Source organism: Pteropus alecto, unplaced genomic scaffold, assembly GCF_000325575.1.
Source record: "Pteropus alecto unplaced genomic scaffold, ASM32557v1 scaffold125, whole genome shotgun sequence".
NCBI lineage: Eukaryota > Metazoa > Chordata > Mammalia > Chiroptera > Pteropodidae > Pteropus > Pteropus alecto.
In genome coordinates this window covers 8,365,113-8,373,909 of record NW_006436888.1, presented here as the reverse complement: position 1 = coordinate 8,373,909, position 8,797 = coordinate 8,365,113, and positions in this window count along the sequence as shown.

The window sequence follows — 8,797 nt, the reverse complement described above, 5'->3', positions numbered from 1 at the left end:
GACCGAAAGCCAGGCGCTGGGGCTGTGCCCGGACTGGCAAGGGGGACGTTGCGGTCCCACCCGGGGGGCGTCACCCTCTGGGCACCTCAGGAACAGGCCCCCGCAACACCTCCCTGTCTCTCGTGCCGGCCCCCCGTGCGGGCTGTACCCAGGGTCCACATGGTCCCTCTCGGGCCGCACTCCGGAGCCCACCCCCGCGGGAGGCTCCCCGAGGCCCCACTTGCTGACTTGCCTTTGCACAGGAAACCTCCAGGGTGGGATCTGTTCCTGCCGCCATTGTTCTCCGCATTTTCTCCTGACCACCCAGCACCCTGCTCAGCGGGTGGGCCGCCTCATTTTCAGTTTTCGTATTACCCTATGTTTAGGAGCACCCAGCCTTTTTTTTTTTTTTTTTCCTTCCTGCTACTTAAATGACGAGGCGGTACCCATTTGGTTCCTAATATAATCGTCTCTGGCAGGCATATATACCTACAGTCCCTATCCGTTCTCTTGTAAATTTCTACCTTATAATTTAGCGGTGGAGCCTAATTGATTTCAACCCGGTGCCTGCTGTTTGGTGCATTATTAAAGATGTCTCGGTTACAATCATCTAAATAATTTAAATGTTTTCGAAATAATGCAATTTTCAAGAGAGAGTGGACGACAGGGCCCCCACGCTCCAGCCACCTGTTGGGTGCGTGCAGACCTGTGCCTGTTCTCCATTATTTCTCAGGAACGTTCATTGTGCCTTAACCAGCCACCAGTTTAGAACCATCCCCGTTGCCCTTCCTAAACAGGCCTCCTGGGACGCCCCAAACACCTGTTTGTGGATTTGAGACGTTGATTTCTTTTTCTACTAAATTTGGGCCAGATGCGCACCATCTGGGCCTGTGTATCTTTTCTTCGAGTTGCCCCGCCCTCTTGGGCTCTGGCAGGAGACGCTTAGGTGCGCCGAGACGCGTTATTCCGAGGTGTTGAGTCAGTCTGGAACAGACTGTCAGCCCAGGTTGTAAATTAAGAGCTATTGCTTCAGTTGTGTGAGGCGTCCCCACAATAGCTTCCGAGACAAGTTCCATCAGCCATTCCAGCAATTTTTTTAATGGTCTTTCCCTTTTTTTCTCCTTTGCAGAGCGGTAATCAAGGGCTAAACTGCATGCTGACATTTGTTGGTCCTTAAGAATTTCTTACTGAGAGGCTGGGGGAAAAAGCTACAATATTGAGACACTCTTTTTTTCCTTAGGTTTGTAGACATTAATTGGGCCGGAATGCTCAGTTGGGTAGAGAAGTTCTTTGCCATCTTTCCTCTGCTTTGGAAAACACTGCCTCTAGGAATTACAGAAACAGAACACAACATATGTTTTGGAACGCCCAGGTCTGTGTTTCTATGATTGAGAATGACCTGGTTTTTATCACCACTCAAAGAAAATAAATAGTGACTCAGGGATGCTCTGCATTTGTCCTCTCTTGGGCCCACGATATTTTGTACTGTGGTTACTTGGAGAGTGATTGTGACAAATGGAAAATAAACTTAGATACACCACAAGCCTGAGAATGTATTTACTTTGGAGGTTGGCTCTTTTTGTTTCTCCCCTTCCAAAACCTTAATCTATGATGGGAAATATGATGGGAACCAGGAGCAGTACAAATTTATAAGTTAACGCACGCATCCGGCAAACTATTCACACCAGAGCATCTGACAAAATGCAGCCATTTTAACTCACTGCCTTGTACTTCTGTTTTCTTTGTATTGGGTAAAGGCGGAAAGCCATTTGTAACAGCTGTAAAGCGCAGTCTAATATATTTATGTGATGTATTTATGTCACTGTAGTTTGTGTATGTCTTATATATGTATATATAACTCATTAATGCTCTCATCTTTAAATAATAAATGTAAGGACGTTTATCCACCATTGTTCATGTTCAGAATGGCCTCAGAATACTTGGTCTCCCAGCGCAGCCACTCGGGAAGTGTCCTGTGTTTAATGGCTGGATCCAATGCTGGAGCCCTTTCTCTAACATGTAGGATGAGGGATGCGGATGTCCAGGTAATTTGAATTTCAAATAAACAACGAATCATCATTACCATACGTATACTAATGTTGCATGGCGCATATAGATATACTAAAAAAAGTTCACTATCTGAACTTCAACTTTAACTATTTTTATTTGCTACATCTGGCGACCCCAACTGGGGACCCCTCAGTCCTTCCCTTTTTGTGAGGAATGCTCCTGAGAGATGAGGTGAGCAGCCGGACCCAGGTCCCTCACGACTAGGCTGAGCCCACACCCCTTCTCTGTCATTCAGGAGGAGAAATTGCCTATACTCTTTTTAGGATTCTCTTTGTCGCTGAGTCCAGATCGGGATTTCGTGCTTGCTTGCCATTCACAGCCTGTTCTCCCTTTCCCTCACGGGTTCTGATAACCCTGTTAAGAGGAGTTAGGAAAAAAAATTCTTCGCTGAAGTGAAGAGAATTCTAGGCACTCAAGAATTAGGTTTTCTTGATGTTAGCTCCTCGCTTAGCATTTCAGTGGCTGGTCACTGACCTCTTTAGCCAAGATGGTAATTGTAGAAGGGTCGAGTCAACCAGAGGGGCCACACCTGCTTGTGCCGCAGAGACAGCTGCCCCCAGAGGCTGAAGAGCTAACTCCAGAGGTAGCCTTGTGGGGTAGAGGGGCCAGTAGTGCAGGCACAGACTAGAGGCCTCTGGACTCACCAGCTTTAGACCGCACCGTCCCCATAAAGCATGCACCTCCAAAATCTCCAATTCAGAGCCTCTGCTTTGGAACTCAGCATTCTACCTGCAACATCATCCATCCATGGTGCCTGTGGTATTGGTTTTCCCTGTTGTTTTTGACCTTAGGTCCTTGGTCCTTCTGTGCTAATCCACCCTAATCCACCAGGTCCCAGCTGGGGTCCCATTCCAATCGGCTTTTTCAGCCATTCGGTGATATCATAATCCTTCGACCTTTGGCCCTGTCCACCACATGCACCCCAGGTTTGGTTTGTCTCGCTTATCTCCCTTGCTACGCTCCTCCTGGGCTGTCAGGAGTAGCTGGGGAAAGTCTTGGAAAATACAAAGTTGATGCTGTCTGCCTTCGACTGGTGCCTGGTGTTCCTTGGCAGTTGCGTCATACTCACCTCTCATTAACAAGTATTATTAAGTAACCGCCCCCCTCCAAGGGGTCTCTCGGCTTTTCTTTAAGTTTGAAGACAACGTCCAGGAATGGGCATTGGCGTTCCAGCAATTCACAAGAGGAAAATGGTTTTTGTTCTGGTGAAACTTATACTCCGTTGGGGCTGGGGGTGGGGGCGGGCAGGGGATACAGTCCACAAACCAGTTAGCTAATAAACACGATGGTTTCAGATGCTAAGTGCCGTAAGGAAGGTAAACCCCAGTGCTGTGACCGTGGCACATCTCAAGTGGAGGGAGGCCACGTTAAGTTGGTTGGTTATGGACGAGCTCATTTATTGGTTGGATATAATTTTGAATGACTGGAAGGCTCCAGTTTTGCAAGACCTGGAGGAGGAAACTTCTGGTACAAAGGCTTGGGGACAGGAGCCAGTTTGGTGCGCTCCAGGAGCAGGGGGAGGGCCAGTGAGCAGGAAGCTGACACAGGTGGGGGGTGGGGCATGTAGCAGGAAGAAATAATTGGAGAGCCTCAGCCAGGACGGGTTCATGGAGGTGGGGGCCGGAAAGGCAATGGTCAGGAATTTAAATTTTATGCTGACCACAGCGTGGAAACGTTGAAGGATTTTAAGCAGGGAAGTAAAATGGTTTAATTTTTTTTTTTCTCCCAAAGGATCACTCCAGGGAGACAGGGTTAGAGACATAGAGCATGAACGGAAACATCCCCTCCTCCCTCCCCCGTAAGAGGTTATGGCAGTGTCCAGGGAAGTGAGGATGGTGACTTGGAATTGGACTAAGCAAGGAGGATGGCTAGACATAGAACACGTGTTCGACTGATAGATGGGATCCGGGGGTGGGGGAAAGAGGAATCAGAATTTACTCCTGCCTTTGGTCTTGAGCTGTTGGGTAGTACGGCCATTTGTGGAGCTGAGGAAGGCTGGGGAGGGGAGAACCAAGACTTCTGTTTTGGAGAAACAGAGCGAGGTCTTCGTCAGACCTCCAGGTGGAGATGGCACCTGTTGCTTCTGCTTCCTTTGCCACTCACTCCCTCACTTCTTATAGGGTCATTGACTGTCACCCTAAACACCCCGTGGGATTTCTTTGGATGTGGTCTGCTGTTGGAGAGCTCTCCGTTCTTGTTTATCTGAAAATGTCTCTAGCTGCCTTCATTAATATTAGAGGACATTTTCTCAGGGTAGAGAAATTTAGTTTGGCAGTTATTGTGTTTTCTAGTACTTTGTCAGTATTATTTTACTTCCTTTAGGCTGCTGCTCTTGCTGCTGTGAAGTGATTCTCTTGCCTCTTTTGGGAACCCCAGTTACACACACTAGACCTTCTCAGTGTACCCTATATGCTTTTTATCCTCTCTTTTCTATCTCTTTCTTTTTAAAAATCTCTATGGCTTCTTCGTGGATACTTCTCCCTTCCACTTCACTAATTCCCTCCTTTCCTAAAAATTATTTTTACTACTTTATTGGGTAGAGTTTATCTGCAATCTAATGCATGTATTTAAAGTGGACATGTATACATGAACCCACGTATACACCAGTGAATCTACCACTATAATTAAAATAATGTCACCCCCAAAAGTTTCCTCATGCCCTTTTATAGTCTATTCCTCTCTTTACTCCTACCTCTAGGCAATCACCAATCCATTACCTGTCACTATAGATTTGTCTGCATTTCCTAGAATTTTATATATGAGATCATGCAGCCTGCTCCACAGCTATCGTCCTGCATCTTTCCTATACTACCACTGTCGAAAGACCCTTTCTCTCTCTCTAGTATTGACTCTTCTGTTTCCCTAATGCCCTGTTTCTGATTTTTCTTTTGTGTTATTACATTGTTTTGATGGAGCAAAACTTCCCACAGTTTTCTGAGAACTTGGACGCCTGTATCCAACCTTTATATTTGATAGCGAGTTTGATAGGTTGATAGTTCGGTTGGGTATAAAAGTCTAGGTCATAAAAATGTTTCCCTCCGAATTTTTGAAGGTATTGTTTTACCTTCTTTCATTCCCAGTATTGCTGGCCATAAGACTGATTCTATTCTAATTCCTGAGGCTTTGTAACTGTCTTTTCTCGCTCTTTCTTTGGAAATATTGTTTTTATTCCTGATGTTCTGAAATTCCATGATGATGTACCTCGTATAGGTAGGTGTTTTTAAATTCATTATGCTGTGCACTCAGTACTCTTTTAACTAGGAAACTTCTGTCCATCACTTCTGGATAAATTTATTTGATCGCGTTATAACTTAATTCCGTGGTTTTCTTAGTTTGTCCTTACTGGACTCTGTTTATTGTGGTACTTGACCTCATGGTCTGATTCTCCAATGTCGTTTTCTTTTTTATTTCTGTTCTTTTGTCTTTTTAGTCTTTGTTGGAGATCTCAACTATATCTATCATTCCTTTTATTGATTTAAAAAAATCTGTAATAATATTTTTAAAATTTCCGGAATTCCTTCTTGTTTTCTGATTTTTTTCTTTAAAATAGTTTCATGGATGTAGTATGTTTCCTCATATCTCTGAGGACATACTTAAGTTTTATTGTACTCCTTCACTGTTTCTGTTCCTTCCTAGGTGTTTTTTTTACCTGTGTGTTTTGGCGTGTGCGTGTGTGTGTGTGTGTGTGCACTTCCCTCATAGCTCTTGATCTTCGGCTATCTATTCATGGGAGCTCCATGTACATGTTCAAAGCTAGTCTTCTGGTGGATCTCTTGGCAAGTAGTCAGGTGAGGTCCTCCAGGTATCAGATCTGTAGGGTTTTTCTCCTCTTGGGTGGATTGGTTTTCCCTGAAAAGAGTTCTCCTTTCTTCTGCCCGGAGTAGGTATGAGTCATGCAGAGGGAAGGGCTGGGAATAACATTTCAGTACTGAGACATTCACAAAATTCCTATTTTCAGTACAACATCTGATGTCTAGCTATGCTCTGATATCTAGACTCCAAAGCCTTTTCTGTTGAGCCTCACCTGATGACAAACCTCCTGTCGGGGAGGGATGGTATAGTTGCCTGGCTGAGTAGATTGGGGAGGGGGACCTGGGGTTCATAACTATTCTTTTTTAAAATTTTTGTTTATTTATTTGTTCGTTTGTTTGTTTTTATTATAGTGACATTGGTTAATGAAATCCAGTGAGTTTCAAGTGTCCAATTCAACAGTAAGACACACACACACATACACACACACACACACACACACACACACACATATCACTGTTCTTTATACAGACTATCAACATCTCTGCTCTACCTCTAATTCCTGAGCTGCTTCTGCATCTTGCAGCACAAACCAGTCCACTTTCCAGCTGTCTCTCCACACCCCACGGGCACTTAGTGGAGTAGAGAAAACCTAAATTTATTTCCCAGGGCCCCTCTATTTTACATTTTCCAAAATTTTGTTGACATTGATGTCATCTCCTTTCCCTTTTATTTTGTCCACATGCATTTATACTTGTTTAATTCCTTTCCGATCATTTCATTAGGATTCTGGAGGGAGCGAAGACCAACTCTTGCGTGTGTTTTTGTCAGGTTTAAGGTAAGTCCCTTCGGACAACACGAAGATGTGGCACTTACCCATTCGTGCCACTTACAGTCCACTGACACATGTCCATCACTTACACATTTATTTCCTCTGTTAGACTGTAAACTCCTCGAGGCAGGTGCTGGAAGTATTCGTGTTTATACTTCCAATGGCATTGTGCACCTGGCATAGGAGGCCCTAAGGCGTGGGCACGTATGAGGCGGAAGAGCCGAGAGATGTTTTCATCCTCTGATGGGCGGAGGAACAGAGCTTGGGTCGGAGTGCCAGGGACGCCCAGGAGCAGAACACTGCCAAGGACAAAGCCCTAGGTCTTCCTGAATTGGGGCCGATCAGCCTCTCTCCAGCGCCCCCGACCTTAGGAAGCACATGGCTCTGCAGTTTGGTCAGCTGCTGTCTCCCCTCCTTATCCAATGGGAATCTCGAGAAGAGACAAGTGAAAGCGGTTGTCACCCAGGGTGGCTGAGCGGAGACCTGCCTTGACCACAGAGTCAGGCTGGGCTTGAAGAAATGGCTTCTTTTGAATTAAGGGATATCTTAATGAAAAACCTCTGGGGTTTTTGTTGGTTGGTTGTTTTACTTGTTTTGATTTTTTTTTTTTTTGTTTTTACGTTTTTCTTTTTTTTAAAACAGTAAGAAATTTATCATCTAACATGAGGCTCAAAGCCAGGTGGTTCTAGAAGTGGAAGAGTCACCTGCCCAACTTCGTCATCAAAAAAGAAGGTTCTTTCCATGTTGCCTCCCTCCATTCTTGGGAGTTGTGTCACCTTGACTGGATCTTCTTATGGTGCCGAGGTGGCCGCCGCAGGTCATTTTTTAAAAAATTCAGAAGCATTTCATCTTACAAAAATATTAGGAGTTTTTGGAGGAAGGGGAATGAGAAGTTGTTTAACAGGTACGGGGTTTCAGTTCTGTAAGATGGAGAATATTCTGGGATTGCTGGTACAACAATGTCCTCCACATACTGAACTATACGCTTAAAGGTGGCGAAGATGATAGTTTTTGTCACATGTATTTTATCACAATTCTTAAAAAATTTAAAAATTATGTTGAGAGTCTTGACCTCTTGACTTCGAGCGGCCTTTGAATCCAGAGACCTTATTCCCAACCTCACTGTCATCTAGAAAGCTGAGTGATAAGCAGAAATGCTACCTGTCGGTCAGGGAATGAAAGCTCTGGGACTCGGCAGAGTCGCCACAGCTTAAGACCATACCTGACACGTAGCGAGGGCTCGTAGCCTGCATGTCTGAATGTGTTTTCAACTCGGGGAAGCACAGCTTCGGTTTTAGAAAGCAGATGGCCGAGGACTTAGTTTTTTGGTGTTAAAGATAAAGACACTTCTAGAAAGACCAGAACGACAGGGCTTCCAACCCCAGTGCTATTAGCATGTGGTGCTGGATAAGTCCTTGTGTGGGGACGTTCTATGCACGTCTCTGGCACCACCCTGTCCTCTGTCCTCCATATGCCAATAATAACATTCCCCCACTGCGACAACCAAAAATGTCCCCAGACATTGCCAAGAGTCCCCTGGGGGACAAAATCGCCCCAGCTTGAGAACTGCTGGGCTAGGAGGTGACAAGCAAACCTCAGGGATCTCAGCACTAACTTTTCTCCTCCAATGTTGGCTTCAACTGTGGACATTCTGAGCAAATTTTCTAGCTTCTAGAAGACAATGAATTGAAAAGGAATATTTAAGCTACCATTCATGGAATACTTACTATGTGCCAGACACTGTGCTCACTGATTCATTATCTCATTTAATGTGTTCAACCATTCTCTGATGTAATTATTATAATGTAGGCTCACTTTACAAAGAAAGAAACTGAGTTGAGAGAAATTAAGTGCTCGCTCGTTCCAGCTCGTGGGACAAGCTAGTAAATAGTGAAACCAAGAATCTGATGCAGGTCTGTCTTCTTTTATGACTGATTACGTTTACTTGTGTTTTCTCTTTCAGATTAATTTATGTCATGACGTTTCAGAAAACTTTTAGCCAGATGTGCGATTCACACTAGCTTTATCTTATCATTCATTCCCGCAGTTATGTGGCGTGTAAAGATGCTATCAGTGACCACGAAGGCGGAGAATGTCCTATTGCCCCTCACCAGCTCTGACTCCGAGATGAAGTCTCTGTGAATTAGGAGACAAGAGCGTTTCTAC